A 16,447-nucleotide genomic window follows, 5' to 3' on the forward strand; every position below is an offset into this window, starting at 1 on the left:
TATATGTATCCAATAATGTGTTCTAATATGTGTCATAACATGTATTGTCATTGATCTATTATTATAATTCCATGTTATATGATACAAACAGTCTTTAATTAAATTTTTGATTACATTTATATGTTTTTCATGGGAAACCTATATCCATTAAAATCTATCACAAGACTACATTATTCTCCGGTTTCCGCCTAATGTCTGTTCTATCCAATCAGTCCATGTCACCACATAGCTAAAGTTTAGTTAAATACATTTACGAAGATCTGGTATGAGTTGAACAAATCCAATCAATTGGTTAATTAATAACCTGCTGACAGCTGGCTAACAACTTTGTTTGGTTTAAATCCACTGGGCGTGTGTCTGCACTTATGCCTGGCTAGTAATCCAAGAAAGCTAGCACGCAATATCAAAACTATGTGATCTGTAAGTCACTAAAAGACAATCACATACGTTTGGATTCTTTGACATTCTTTAAAATACAGTAGCTGAAAAAACACTTCCGGTAAAAAAATAACTTGCATATAGCCAAAATACACTTTTGGAAATATCACCTAAATATTTATCTCCCGCCATTCGTTGGAGACAAAGATATGATAATTCTGCGCGTTTAACCTGAAATACTTTGTTCAAGATCGAAGCCTACCTAAAAAGTATGTGTTACATTTTACCCCAGGTCAGGTTTTGCCCCGCTCTCCCTTACTGCTAAAGCAAAAAAAAGGAGTTTTTCAAAGCCAAAAACTAGAAAATTCTTGACGCCAAGCCATTCACCTGATTTCAATCCATTTGAACATGCGTTTCATATACTGAAAAGAAACGTTAAGGCAACTGGCAAGCAGGAGCTGAAGATGGCTGCAGTACAGGCCTGGCAGAGCATTGCCAGAGAAGATACTCAGTACCTATTGATATCTAGGCCTATATGTCACAGATTTCAAGTAAGTCATTGCATGCAAAGGATATTCAACAAAGTATTAAACATGACTACTTTCATTTACGTAACATTCATTTCCACATGGTGAAACCAAAGTGTATAAAAATAAGTGAGAATTTGTGAATGGTTCTTTAACCACGTGAATTTGATTACAAAAGTAAAATTGTGGAGTACAGAGCCAAATAAAAAAAATAAATAATAATTTTAAAAATATCTTCGTACCAAATGTTATTGAGCTGTATATACACAGTTCATCAAGTATACAACATCATAATTGGCAAGAAACTGTTTTACATGAAAATCCCACTACGCTTCATCTTGCACTGCGTGTTGTTGGCAGCACCTGACCATTCAATAAAATTAATTAGGCTTACTTGGATAACAATCAAATCATGTCTCTTAAAAACCTCTTCTGATTTGTAAAGCTCTGACATAACATTTCTAAGTAACTAAAACCCTTCTTAATATTAAAAAAATAACTTAATAAAAAATTGGATTGTTATGCCACATACCTCCAGAATGAAAGCTTTTGGCTCTCAAAAAAACCTAGTTTTGTCAAGCTTGTGGCAGGTGTGTATCTGCCAACAGGACACAGAAACATACAAATGTATTTTTCCTGATTGACTAAATTTTTTATTGCCAAATAATTCAGTGATCAGGGGTAACTCTGTGGTGCATCCTGCTAATGCACTGTACTAGAGCATGGATGGGCCCCATGGTCTTGCGTCGAATCTGGATCTGGACAGCGCTGGCTGTGGCCAGCACCCCTCACCTGCCGGTCGATTAGGTACCAAGCCATCCTGCTCAGCTGCGTATGAAGTGTGTTCACCATTAAGGTCTCTGCGAGCTGAACTCATGGCATGCAGTGTAATATGAAAGCAGTGCTTAGCAGCGCAGCCTTCAGAGGAGGGGACATTCTGTCCACACTCTCCTGACTCAGTCATGCATGTTACAGCAATGAGCTTTGAAATATACATACATTCCAAACTAGAGAGAGAAAGGGGGGAAGCCCGAATAGCATAAAATTAATAACAAATAGTATTTCAATGAACCACCAAACATATGTCCAACTTGTTGAAAGAAATTTTAGATCTCTTTGGAAAATAATGGCTTCAATCCAATTCCCATTACTGGGGCCGTTGACAAGAAAATCCCTGCTTGACTTTGCCAGTGTAAGATAATAATAATAATACACTGATAAATGGAATTATATGAATCATTTGTCCAAATAGCCCCTTATGGAATGGGTCATACTGAGCATGACTGAACACGAAAATAAATAAATAAATTAATAAATGCATTCACATTTGAACATGTGGAATTCAGCTAATTGCTATATTGGATAAAATACACAAATGTACTAATTATGCATGCCTTATAAATGTCTTGTTGCTGTACAGTTATAATGTATTTACTGAAATTTTGTTCTTATAGTTCAGATGTTTGTCTTGGAAACCAATTTATTATTTATTTAAATAATCCTCATCAGTATCCACTGATATTTCAAAAATGTTTCCTTATTTAACATCTTTTTAATACATATGAATCAATTGAAGTTTAATTTCACAAATGCATGGATGCACCTACTTGTCAGTAATTATGTTGCAATCAGTCTTTTAAATTGAAAAGCAGTCTGAAATACTATGAACTGTGAGGTGAGTGGTAAGTGATGGATATAACATTTTAGCTTGACATAGTAATCTGTAGATTACTCTGTCAATGAGATAAGATTCTGATGCAGATTTGAGTGAAATGGTGCATGAACAGCAGATGAATCGAAGAAGCCACATATTTCATGTGCTGCAAAGCGAAATCTCACTGCCTTAGAGAAAGTTAAAACGTCACAGTCCCACTAAACACATTCCCGATCACCCTATCTTTTTTATGGCACATTCATTCATTCATTCATTTATTTGTTTTATCTGTTTGTTAATTACCAGTCAAAGTAGTTTCACATGGAATGTTTCCCATGCAGCTTTTTGTAACAGTTGTATGCCCGCATTGAACATATCCAGTATATTTCTAACAAAAATGATTTAGTATTGTGTGAGGTGGCAAAATGTGCTTCCTTCATCAAACCTCAAGACTGATATGAACTGAAACAGTATAAGTAAGGAGAGCTAGTCGGGTTGATCTGTGAAATAAAGAAAGTGTTGAAAGAAACCATTTGAAGCACTAATAACTATTAAAAATTACATTTTTAGAAGTTTAAATGGCTAGGGAGATTCTAAGGATTCAGGATTATAAACAAATAATGGAAATGCACAGTTTAGAATACTATAATTTGCAGGCTTTATAACTGCCTTAGTAGATAACATAACAAAAGCAAAACAAAATCAGATGACAATGTCTGAGTTAATAGATTAAAATAGCTTTGTGACATTCAAGAAATGATACTTGCAGAAACAAAGCAATGTGCTCTATGTGTTCAGGGGTAGCCTAAATAATTACATGTCTTCAGCTCCCACTGTGATTAATTATCTCTGTTGAGAGTATTTCTTATTTTAGAATCCTATACAGACAAGAACTAGACAATGGCAAAGCAACAAATTATAGAAAAAAATAAGCTTGACAGCTTTGAGCTACCCCGAGCTAGCCCTTTGTAATGCTGCTGAAATCAATGAAGCCAAAATGTGTATATGTTACTTTTTTAATCTTCTACAGTATTTATTGTTTTGTCTTGTTTCTTTCATTAATGAATTGGCAGCCATTCCAAGCCGCCATGCTCATGATTATAGGCCTTCTGCATTTTCAATTCCTGACAGATCGAGGTTGAAAAAGGGGCTGCCTTTGACACTGATAATGTGCTGATGATTCATGACACTGCACAGCAAATAAACGACAGTGTTTCTTTCTCTGAGGACCACCTACAGGAGGAGGGGAATGGGTGAGTAATGAATGCTACCTAAAGGTCATGTGTAATAGTGTGTGAATAAACCACCCCCCCCCCCCCCCAGCTTCCGCCATTACACTGCAAATATAGCATCTTTATTGGAATTCTACATTTTCAACTGGGTAATGTGCAAGTTATTGGTTAACCTCACAGGACATTTGGAAATGCTATTATCTTTACCTGCATAGAAACCTTCCTACATAGTGTCACCTTTGCATGCCCAGGAAATATGATAAACTCACTTATGTGCAAGGTACACTGTCTTGATTGTTCGGTTGGCTATACTGTGACTTTACTGATATTTTCTTTGGCTTTAATAATAGCTTTAATGATTTCAATCAGTAGCACTCAAAGATAATCGTACAAGGCCCTTAAAGCTATGGTTCTTAGTCCCTTGCAATTACAGTCATAATGAAATGCATGATGTTGTTGACCATACAATGTGTGGCGGTCCCTGAGACTTTAAGAATCGGAACTGCTAGACCACAGACTAGAAGATTTGGGGAATCACTGCCTTAAAGGATCTTGTTGGTCTCTAAAAACACATTCACTTCCAAATGCTCTTCTTATATATGACAAGAACCTCACATTCATTTTGCTGTTGGTGTGTGTGATTGCACTATGTGGCATATAGGCTACGTTCATGTCATTCAGCTAACTTAAGCATAAACCTGAGGTTTTTTTCAGGTTTGAGCTTAAGACTCTGTTGCCCCAGCAACAAGTCTGGCTAAATTGTGAACGCCTTGTGAAACCAAAAATCCAGAGTTTATTTTACTGGGGAAGTGAATGGAGCAACTACAATAAAAGAACACTATTGAAAGCAGCAAGGTTTAATTCTTAAACACATATCTGTGGCCAGCCATTTCTCTTCATGAATATCAAGGTTATCTTTTCAGCACATTTAAACTGAAGGGATGAAGGCTAATTATTCAGGCTGAATTAGCAGTGTATCAATGCAGCTCATAAAGCATTTTCTGGGTCAGAGGTAAAAACGTTGATTAGCAGTTGATATAAAATGACACATCACTTCCATCTGTATGCAGTGAATTGCTATCTTTCTAAACATTTTTTTTTTTTTTTAATTGCCATTTCTGCCTCCTGAGTCACCACTGTGCCACGTGCACCCACACAAGGATCCCAACAGCTGAAGCGCATTAACTCCTCAGATACTCTCGCCCACAAGCCCCCGACTGTTTTCCACTCAACAGTGCTTTTGGAGACCATTAGCCAATTGTATCTCTAATTTCCCTCATTTTAAAGCTTCTCCTGATTTGGAAAGGCAGAGCTCATTCAAAGGCCCATCCCATTGCTGCGACATTACTTGTCATCTGGGATAGCACATGCACACTCTTAACTGTGCGATTGAACATTGCTTCTTTTCCTTCTATAGTCCACTTGCTGAGCTATGCATTTGTTGTGCTGAATAATAATAATAATAATAATAATCAGAAGTATCATTGTCTCCCTTCTTCCCTTCCTCTCGAAAACTCTTGAACGTGTTGTGTTTAACCGACTGTCTCCTTTTCTCTTTTTGAGAGCCAAAAGCTTTGTATTCTGGAAGTACGTAGCATACCTCACCAGCCGCAGGGCTAACCACTCTCTGAGATAGCCCCCAGCAAAGGCAGTTTCTATTTCCTCCATTCTTATACTCTTTGATTTCCTTTCTGCTTTTGACAAGGTTGACCACCACATCATTGTGTCTTCCCAGACTGCCTTGGGAATCAGTGGCTCAGCTTGCAACTGGTTTGCTTCCTGCCTTGACATTCGCTCCTGACATTTGGGGGGATTTTATTAAAATCATCAATGACTAAAGCTCAACTTGGCCTAAACTGAGATACTGTACTATACAGCTAGTCCTCCTACTGCTGGACCTATTCTTCATCCTGCATGGCACCACAGAGAGCACTGTTCACACTCAAGTGATGGAGGTACATTATTGTTCTTTAACAAACACATTTCCCAAATGTAGCCTGAAAATATAGAAATGGTCTCTTTTGGTGCTAATAATGACCTTTTACAAGACGAAAAGGTACTAATGAATTATGTATTCTTGGCTAGGGGTATAATTTATGTACATATAGGGTAACGACAAACATCTTTACCTTTTAAGGCAATTTTTGTACCTTTCTTCTGAGAGGCTTAAGGCCGCAGGTTCAAATTGCATCACAACAGCACAATACAACATAGGACAATAGTAAAGTAATGCAATCATATTTGAATACTTAAAGTAATACTATATAAGAAAGGCAGGTAGCAATAAAAACAAATATGTATCAATGACTTAACTAAGTCAAGTCAATAATATAAATAAATATCAATCAGATACTATAATACTGTTTAAAATCGACTTAAATCTGGAGTCAGTCTGTGCGGCCCTAATATGTTCAGGCAGAGCATTCTATATTTTGGGGAACTGCACAGAAAAAAACAAAGCACTCTTTGTTTTTAGATGAGCTCACAGGGACCAGAGGAGTCCCAAGTGAGTGATGAGGTGGGAGTACCTTGCTAAGCGAAACCTCCACCCCCCCACCCCCCCCCAAGTGGTAGTATGGCCAATTATATATCGACCCACCTGAGTGCCAGCCGCAGTCAGCAATGGAACAGTCCAGATTTAGCCATAGCATTTCTTTAATTATTTCACTAGACAGAAGAGGGAATTGGAGTTTGTCCAAACATGGACATCAGGCACAGTGAAAATAGGGCCTCTGTGAAGGTTGACTGAGGAGACTCTGATACTGAGTTATAATGAATATATGAACTTTTTTGTTACAATGGCTTCATAACTGTGAGGAATGTCGGTGAACAGTTTAAGGGCATTTTCCCCAATGATTTAATATGTACTGTACCTGCCTTCCTGTCTATAGCCTGTAATCAAAATATCTATACAAGAAAACAAAAAGACTTAATGATGAATAAAATAATGTACCTAAATTCATGAGAGGTGGTTTATATTTTCATTTAAAAATAAACCTAACTGTGTGGCAAACATTCACTTTGCTAAGTTTCCTCAAAATTACTGCAAATAAATGTAATTCCGTTTATTGTCTTCAATCAATGAATAACAATGCCCTTGATTTTGTCTCTCTTTTCAGTTCCCCGTCTCCTCCAACAATGAAATTCACAGATTGCTGACTCTTTTGACCTTTATTTGTTTTTTCATGGATTCCCTCCTCCCATAGAAAAAATATGTATCAATGATATATAATTTGTCTATACATACAGTGAGCTCCATAATGTCTGGGTCAAAGACATATTTTTATCCTGATTTGGCTCGGTATTCCACTATTTTAGATTTGCTATCAAATAAATCACCTGTGGTTAGAGTGCACACTCAGAATTTATTTCTGGGTATTTTTATACATTTCGGTAGAAATTGCAGCACTTTTTATAAATAATATAAGAAGTAATTTTCTGGGCACCATAATGTTTGGGACATCAATGTTATGCAAATGAAAGTTGTCATGTTTAGTACGTTGTCACATATCCTTTGCATGCAATGACTGCTTGAAGACGGGGTGGGGTGGTTGGGTTTGTTTGCTTTGGATCTTGGGCAGTTCCATTTGGCCTCCATACTTTTGCTCTTGCCATCACTGTGAAACAAGAGAGTCTTGATCTCATCTGTCTAAAAGAACTCTGGTTCTTGTAGGTACTGAGTAAACTGTAACCTGGCCATCTTTTTGTGTGGCTAACTAGTGGTTTGCACCTTGCAGTGTAGTAAAAACCAAACAGTGCAGCAAAAAACCAAAATGGATGAACCCTAAAATTGTTTGAATACAATTCTAAAACTGTGGATTACTGAGCCAAATCAAAAAATAGATATGTCCTAAATATCACTGTAGGTATTGCAGTTTTTTTTTTTTTTTTTTATTTTTAAGTGTATTTATTATTATTTGAACGGACAAAATGGGAAAAAAAATATCTTAAACCATAGGACTGGTTTACCCTTTTTTTCTGGCCTTTGCACCAGAAAACATAAGAGCATCCAAAACTAAGTTGTAAAATATAAGATGCAATGTGAAAGTATGACTGACTGGCAAGCCAAGCAGTGCAAATATGATTGTAAATCACAATGGTTATTCCATACTTGGCCTAGTGGCTTGAAATATGACCTGAGTTGTGCAGCATATTGTCCTAAAGGAGACACACATTGAACGGTGATACTGTATTTTAGGCACTATGTCTTATCGACATAGCTAGCAAGATATTGCTTTAGAGTTTTGGAACAAATACTGGTGCAACTTTCATACCGGTAGTTTTACTGCTTAAGCGCACCCATGCTATCATGTTTTGACAAATACTGCTCATTATGGTTCAAACTAGTTTCAAATTTACCTGCCTTGTCTGTTCCCTGTTTGAAGAGATAGTGGTGAATACCTGGATGATGATGAATGTTGTACTATAACGGCATAAAACCACAATAACAGTTATGGATGTGTACCACAGTGTCTTGCTGTTGACCGTACAAAATGAAGCTAATATTCAACTGAATAGCCAATTTACATAGACATAATAGCGGAATTTTCTTTCTCCAACTGACAATTTCTATTTAAAAGTGACTAATTAGAGTTCAATTAAACACTTTTTTTTTCATGTCTATTGAGACTGTTTTTTCAGACTAGGGATTAATTCTTTCAGTTTTCCTTCTGCTTAATTCTCTCTGTTAATGCATGAGCAACAATCAATCTTTAAATTACTTAAAGTAATGGAATGGTCAGTTCAAGAGTGTTTTTTAGTCAGTGAAGATTATTTTACAATGAACAACTCACAGTTTTTCTACTGCCTATGCACAAAAAGATAGTATGCCAGCCAATGAATGGAAATCCTCCTTCAGGCCCTGAAAAAGTGATTTAGTCAGTTACATCTTTTCTGTAAACCCAATCAATATCACAATCAGGGCAAGGTGAGTTTAACCCTTAATGTATTGTTCCCCTTTTTTTGAAGACAAGCTGGAGAATGGCAAACCCAAAATAAAATGGTAACTAATCCTAGTCTCTTCTGAATGGTAACCCTGGGGAACTTCTTTTCCATGAGTCAGAATTACTCAGCATGTTAACAAAGTAAGCTCAAACAAAGTTTTTCTCAACTGAAATATATATGAGTGTATACAGGTGCTACACAACTATGTTAAATCATTTGCTTTTAACTACAAAAATTTAGCTTAAATGCTAATATCTAACATTATTATGATAGTTATAACGTTACCTATCTAGCTAATGTGGTGCCAGGCACAGACTGCAAGATGCAGGTATGCTACCTAGCACAAAATCATGCACATCAAGTTATCACAGGACATACAGTATCATGTTTCTATACCTCCTTTCCCATTCTTACTGAAAAAAGGTCTTAAAGGTGTTTCCCTCCTTACCACACAGTCCTTACACCACATCTAGTTACATACAGTATGTTATTACCTCTGCTGTACAGCTTTTGTCTTTTTTTGCTCATAATTATCAAGGGTGGAAACACTTTTGGAGAAATGATTTCCCATTGATCCCTAAATTGTTTTAATTTTTTTTTTTTCAAAAATAGTCTTTGTTGAATTCAAACTGAAATGATCAAATGAGTCTGTTTCAACCAGAGAATTCACTAACTGCATAGTTTATTTTGCTTATGAGCCTTAATATGTTGAATGGTAATTTAGCTATATCTGGACCGATGCCTGCTTACACCAGATTTATGTACTCTTTCTTGCTCCGCAGCCCACCCATGGTTTTAAATGAGGTATAAGCAAAAATGAATGATCAAATGAGATGGTAAGCAGAGCACATAAAGATGTAGAAGTGAATCATCTAACTAGTTGTGATAATACAGTAATGAATCCATTCATCATGTCACACCGTTGTACATTTCACCCAATCCATTTTTATTACAACAAGCAACAGCAATGCTTATTTGAGACCATTGAACATAAACTATTCGTCCAAAGATTTATTTTATTAGAATACAAGAGATGATCTGGGCCCACAGTGTATTCATTTATTTATTAATTTATTTATTTATTATTGCATTTTTACTTTTATCCTAGAAAAACCAATTAGGCTAAAATGTTCCTTTCATGCTGTACACGGTTTAATTTTGTAACCAACGTAGTGCTTTAAAAGTTATCAAAAGATTAATAAAATCCATTCTATGTACCACTTCAAGCCAATGTAAGGAAACAAGTACTGTGACCTGCTTTTGCTTTATTAAGAAACCTAGCAACAGAATTTTGAACCAGCTGGTGCTGATATCATTTTTGCCAATGTACATTCACATACACTCAAACAACATTGTAGCAAACCAGTCTAGATTAATAAATGCAGGAATCACTTCTAAGTCTTCATAATATGCTGTTATTATCAAATCCCATGGGAAAACTGTTTTACAGTTTGGATGAGGTTCTCAAATGAACACTGCAATGTTTTGGACCTGCATTTAAAGTTTTAAGAAAAAAATAATCTAGAATTGGTTCAAAAATCCTTTAAAAAGAGGTCTGTGTCTCTTAAGCGCACTGATAGTGCTTTTAATGGCGACCCTCCTCTACTCTACCATGATGCTGATGTCACCTCCTAAGAATGGCAAATGCTGGCATGCCAATCTTCTGCCAGAACGAAAGTGAACACCCGCTTTTCCCAGATGTTAAATAAGCCATGATAAATGACCTTGAGCTGGACATATCCAAACACTTCCATTCTCCCCTCCCATATTTTTAACGGTCCAGAATCCCTAAAATACATATGCATTTACCCAAAATTTTAAGGATGCTGCTTTTCTCTCATTTTACCCGTGTGAACCTAGATGCTAACGAAACAGCAGCTATTTGTCTCGTTAGCATCTATAAAAGCCCCACAAATCCTTCGTAAATAGGGCTCTAAGGCAGGGATACTTAAGTCTGGCCCTTGAGGCCAGTAGTATTGCTGGATTTCTGTTCAACCTGTTAAGCCGCGTTTCCACCAAAATTACCCGGAACTTTCAGTCCCAGGAACTACTTTACCAGGAACTAAAAGGTTCCTTCAGCCAATGGTTGTCTGCGTTTCCACCGGGGTCTAAAGTACCGCGAAGATTAGGCAAATTAGCCCACTGACGTTGTCGTCGGTCCATCTGTCATATGATTTCTTCTGTAACCCCATACTACCACCGAAGTAGCCTACATTATTTTCTAATAACCGGGACAGCCCGGAGGGGTTTATTCCACTTACAACGGGTTACCAACAATGACTATATATGGTTACTTTTGTATGTATTGATTTTCATATATCCTCTCAAACACATTCATTAACAGCAGAAAACATGCACATGTTGTAAACAATTTGCTGTTTTATTACTTTCTCGTCGTCAATTCCATATAGGCTAATCGCAAAATGACAAGAATAGAACGAAAACTCGGACTTGCGTGAAAATGTAAATTAGTAGTGGTACAGCCACCGTTTGCTTTCCTTCGAAGTTACTGCTAGCCGAGCAGCGAAGTGTGCCCTCCAGATGTGAACCATGCACCATAAATGAGTCCATAGTCTTCCTCGTCTTTTCGTGGAATTGAAAAATGGCAGTAAAATTGAGTAAAATTACGGCAGTCTGAAAAAGCTAAAGGGAAGATTACTAGAATTAACCTGTTATTTTACCCGGATAAAAAGTGCGGAAGGTGATTTCCAGTTTGCTTGTACTGTATCACCAAATTGAATTATGCAGAACTACCGCATACCTCACATAACTGTATCAAACGTTTTGAGTCAATTACAACGGGCTAACAAAGAAAATCCGGAAGAAAATATTCAGCAACCGAATTAATCCGTTTGAATGTTTTGGTAGCCTACGTAATATGCTGTCCCAGCACGAATGCTTAGCATTTTATAAAACGAATACTAAAGCAAGAAAAGAACAGAAGAGCACACGTTATAATTCCAAGACGTTGACAGGCTATAACCAAAAGTAGGCTACTGCCCCGCATAACATACAAGTTTGATTTGAAGTTATTATGAAAATAAATTGGTTTGCCGCTGCATATTTTCAAACATGGCGGGTAATGGCGGAAAATAAATACAACACAAATGCTACGAGTACTCGACCAATCAGAAATGTTCAGCGCTGCAAGCTCCACCCAAAAGGTTCCTGTACTTTCGGAAAGTACTACCCCCCGAGCAGGAACGTTTTGGGGGGTAAAACAAAGCCCCCAGAACTAAATTTAGACCCTAGTTCCTGCGGTGGAAACGCACTGAGTTCCTCAAAAGGTTCCTAGTTCCGGGGTATAGTTCCTGCGGTGGAAACGCGGCTTTAGTTAATGGATTGATGAATGCCATTGGTGAGACACTTATCTCATCTGGTGCCACAGGTTTAAATCAGTGCCTGTTAAGAGGAAAATAATAAAAACAGCAGTAGTACTGGTCTTGAAGGTTAGATTTAAGTATCCCTGCAATAAGGTAATGCCCCCATTGTTGGTGCAATAGAGTTGAGATCAGCACATCAGCTTTATATACAGCATAGCCAAGTAAAAATGACATCAAGGGAACAGGAAGGGGATTTCATCTTCAATTTTCAGATAATTTATCAACTCGTATAAGGTCAAATGCTTTAAGTTCTGGAATACTTGCACAGAGAAAAAAGTTGAAAATAATTAGAGAAAGAGAAATATGATTTCTGACAACTGATGTTGTTAGTGTTGTACTAATGGAAATATAAAATGACCTTTCTTGCTGGGATGAATTTAGATTTGCGTTAGCATATGAAATGACAATTTTATTCTGGTATTTTAGTATTATTTTGTAGAAAGATCCCTGAGTCACCGCAATTCTTGGATGTGAGTGGAAAGAAAGATCATTCAGGCTTCCTTTGTAGTGGTATTGAGTTTCAATAAAGTATTCATTTTTGCATTCCATTAAGCAGTGACAAGAATTCTTTTTTGTTTCCACAAGATTTCTATTGCCTTGGAATTGCATATTTTGAAACAAATGTTTGATTATAATTTTGCTTTTTGTTGGTACGCCATGGTTTATGCAGGGTAGTGGCCTCAGAGCTGTGCTGGGCATCTGTATTGCTGGTATAATGCAATAAAAACACACAGCCTTTCTAGTATTGATGCCTTAGGTCAGGGGAGAATGGGCAGACCTGAGCAAATTAACCCTTTGGCGCATATGGTCACTGATGTTACAGCACTAGAGTGTCCCCTGAAGCATACGATCATATTGTTGGGATTAGTACACAAGATTTGAACGTCTATTTATGAATGACGCAACAATAAGTGTTTGTTTGGGTTCAACTTTGTTCTTTCTAGAAATGAATGCTCGTAGTTTTCACAGAAACATTTCACCAAATAAATTATTTACAACACTGGTATGTCCTTCATGGGAGGCATTTATTTGTTTGTGCAGATGATCACACTTGCTCAGAAGCTGCAACAGTTTAACACTGGTAAAAATATACTAGCTAGGCTATAGCTTGGCTGTACAGTTAGCATTAGACTGCTAACCCAGCTGCCAAAAATGAGCTAACTACAAGCTGACAGAAAACAGAACATCTAATAACAATGTAATAGCTATTACAATTTACAACATATCACATCATGGGTAAACCCACCAGTGGTCAAAACAATTGACTAAATACTCTGCAAAAGTAGAAAACAATTTGACAGTAATATTGTTTTGCGCTTCCAGCTCACTTTTCCGTATTAAACCAAAGATGATAAGTTACATGAAGATGTTCCCAACATAACCCCCCTTTAAATTCCTTCTTCTGGAAAGATTTTCCAAAGCAAGTGAATAATCTTAGTTTCCATATCCTCTTTGGTTGGACTAGATTAAGTTACATTGTTGTTTTGTGTAAAAAAAAAAAGAATAATAATAATTGTTTGAGTGACTGACACCCTAATAATAATAATAATAATACATATCACAAGTTTACTTTAATAACTGTGGTGAATGCACACATCACGCAATTTGTAAATGCGTTACCACTGGTAAAGTATTGTATAAGCCTTCCACTTTATAACATCAAATTTAACATTGATTGATCAACATATTTAAAATAATTGATAGAAAAAAAGAAAAAACAAAAAGAAGTATGAAATTCATATATATTACAGCCTGGGCCCCTGTGATTCTGCATAGTGTAGCATTTAGTAGGGAAAGAAACAGTGAAACTGAAGTCATCTCTAAATATTTAGCTGTTGGCAATATGAAGTGCAATGCTCTAACTGAATCCATTTAGATTAGAAAATTGTCTAAATGAAATGTTCCCCACTGTGCAATTCTAAACCTGATGATTGAAATCAAGGTTTAAATATTCTCTCATTGATGTGTTAGCTCATCAATAGTAATTCTTACCTAACAGTTCAAAGCTATACAAACCGCATGCTAGTAAAATCATTATATCAAAGGAACCCTGGCCATTTTCTCATTATTTATTTACTGCTGATATGATATTCAAATTGATTAAAGTCACGGTGAGCATCCAATGGAATGGCTTAGCAATATTCCCACTAAATGTTCTCACGAGTCAGCATGAAAAAGGCAAACATGATAGGATGGCTACAGTGCTACATAGCTGATCGCTAAAAACACGTTAGCTATTAGTCAGGTAGGTGGAGCAGATCATACAGGTGGCACCAAAACATGTCACTCCATGACACATGAGGAGCAGCAGTTCTGCCCTCTCATTATGAGTCCCATAGGGTCACGCCGTGGCTTATGTGTAACTTAATGTAACTGGCTGTTATGTCAAGCAGTCGGTTTCATTTTGCAAGGGGCGTTCTCTGTCTTCTCATGCAGTTATTATTCCTTCGGCCAATCAGATGCTTAGAGTCTGCCTGTGCCAGCTACATTAAAGGCACAACCCTCCAGCACACTAGCAGTGCATTTATTGAAAGACTGCAGAGGAAAAATAGACAGCAGCTGGCTGCAAGCGTTTATGAGGGCATGTCTACTAGTCTGTAAGTTAAATTGACAGATAAATTATTGTAGTGATGAAATTGGCTTACAATTGAGATTACATTTTCCAAATACAGAGATAATGAAAAACCTTTTTTTTTTTTTTGACAGGCCTGCTGTGTAGCTTATCACGGATAAGTTGGAGGACAATTGTAATATGCATTTATAACCACCGGCACTATCTGCAGGTAAAACTGAGAAAAGAATGGCTCACAAATGATGCCCACATATCCAGAAAGTATCATCAGGATATTGTAAAAAGAATTATGCTCAGGTGTTTTCCAACTTTTTTCGTTATTTTATTGTGTCCCTGTTATCAATAGTGGTAGAAGCAGGGGAATCATTTTTTTTATTATTTTGCTCTATATTGTTTTAACTAAACAAAATATAGCACATTCATTCATACATACAGAGCCTGCTTTTTATCCCATCGTCAGCAAGACGTTCAGATATTGCCTCCAGCTGGCTTGCATATTACCGATTCTGTATCTTTAAATTGCTTCCTGTGCCTGCCCAGCTGACAACCTAGAAAAAAAAACTAAATGTAGCCTCTGCTCCCATCTCTTGGTTTGGCAATCAATCTCGTGTGTCATGGAGGCAATCTCCTCCACCATCAGTGTGAATCCTTGTGTGGAATTGACAGCAAAGTAGCTGTGATGTATACTAAGGTTTAACATTGTAGATTTTGATGATAACCTTCAGATCAATGTGCCCTGACAAGCAGAACAAAAGGCTGAGCAAAAAAAAAGGTTATTTCTCTTATTTTTTTAAAATTATTATTGTGCATTGTGGACGTATCTGACTAAAGACATTTAGAAATGCCTTTCAGTCTGTCTGAGGTAAATTGAAAGTAGCTTGGATGAAACATGTCCATGTAGGCTAAATCACTGTGGGGAGTCCCACTTTGCCAATAAAGCAATCATTTAGTGGCATGTTTGCAATCAAGCCTGTTCAAATTTGTACTTTTTTTTTTTTTTTATATCTCAATCAAGGCTGCTCTAAATATGTTTTATTTTTACAGAATCCATGAAAACTTCAAATTCAAGTTCTCACAAGTTTTCTCAGACAGTGGTAAAAGTCAGTACTGAGAATAGAAGTTCATTGGTTTTTGTTGTGGGCTCTTAGAGACTCCTAGCCAGTTTAGCCAATCTTTTAACTGACATGAGCCCCATATATGAACTCTGATATACACACGCAGTACAGGCCAAAAGTTGTTTAAATTTTTAAAAAAAAAAGAATCTATAAAACGTGCTGTACTTTCACACAGTTTTCACCCCAGGAGGCTGAAATTTGGCATGGATGTTGGTCATGACCGAAGGTCAAGCTGAGTAACTTTCAAGGCCGATTGACCAAGAGGGGGCGTGGTGATGGGCGTGGCTTCTCACAAAAAGGCGCATAATTCCCGAATGGATTCTCAGATTTGCACAAGATTTTGTGGAAAGGTTGGTCATGAGCCAAAGAAGAGGTCACGTGTTTGTGTGAGGGTGTGTGTGGATGCGCATGTGCGGTCGCAGCTATTGCGTATCTGCACTTGTTTTGGTGGAACCCAGATTCTATTTTTAACTTGGCTCTTATTTAGTAAGACACTGCTTACAAATTGTGGCATATTCTTTATCCAGGACCTCCTGACTTCCCACTCCAGGTCATTTGAGTCATATTAGTTTCTGATGAAATGACAGTTAAGAACTGACAGAGCATAAGATTCGTCTATCCATCAACCTCAGCATAGTGTGC

General features: G+C 37.0%; 1 protein-coding gene across 8 annotated transcripts in view; it reads left to right on the forward strand.

Moving 5' to 3' along the window:
- Positions 1–16,447, forward strand: part of LOC135251007 (SLIT and NTRK-like protein 5) — a 102,661-nt gene that overhangs the window by 75,413 nt on the left and 10,801 nt on the right. For 3 of the 8 annotated variants that reach the window (XM_064327925.1, XM_064327924.1, XM_064327927.1), the window contains exon 3: positions 3,691–3,812. The exons of 3 other annotated variants lie outside the window; for them this stretch is intronic. The gene's annotated coding sequence lies outside the window, so the exon portion shown is untranslated. Of the gene's footprint in view, positions 1–3,690; positions 3,813–6,910; positions 7,065–14,824; positions 14,902–16,447 lie in introns of those variants that run through there. 2 more of the 8 variants (XR_010329059.1, XM_064327926.1) reach the window with 2 other exon arrangements.

The sequence above is a fragment of the Anguilla rostrata genome, chromosome 3, assembly GCF_018555375.3.
Source record: "Anguilla rostrata isolate EN2019 chromosome 3, ASM1855537v3, whole genome shotgun sequence".
Classification (NCBI taxonomy): Eukaryota; Metazoa; Chordata; class Actinopteri; order Anguilliformes; family Anguillidae; genus Anguilla; species Anguilla rostrata.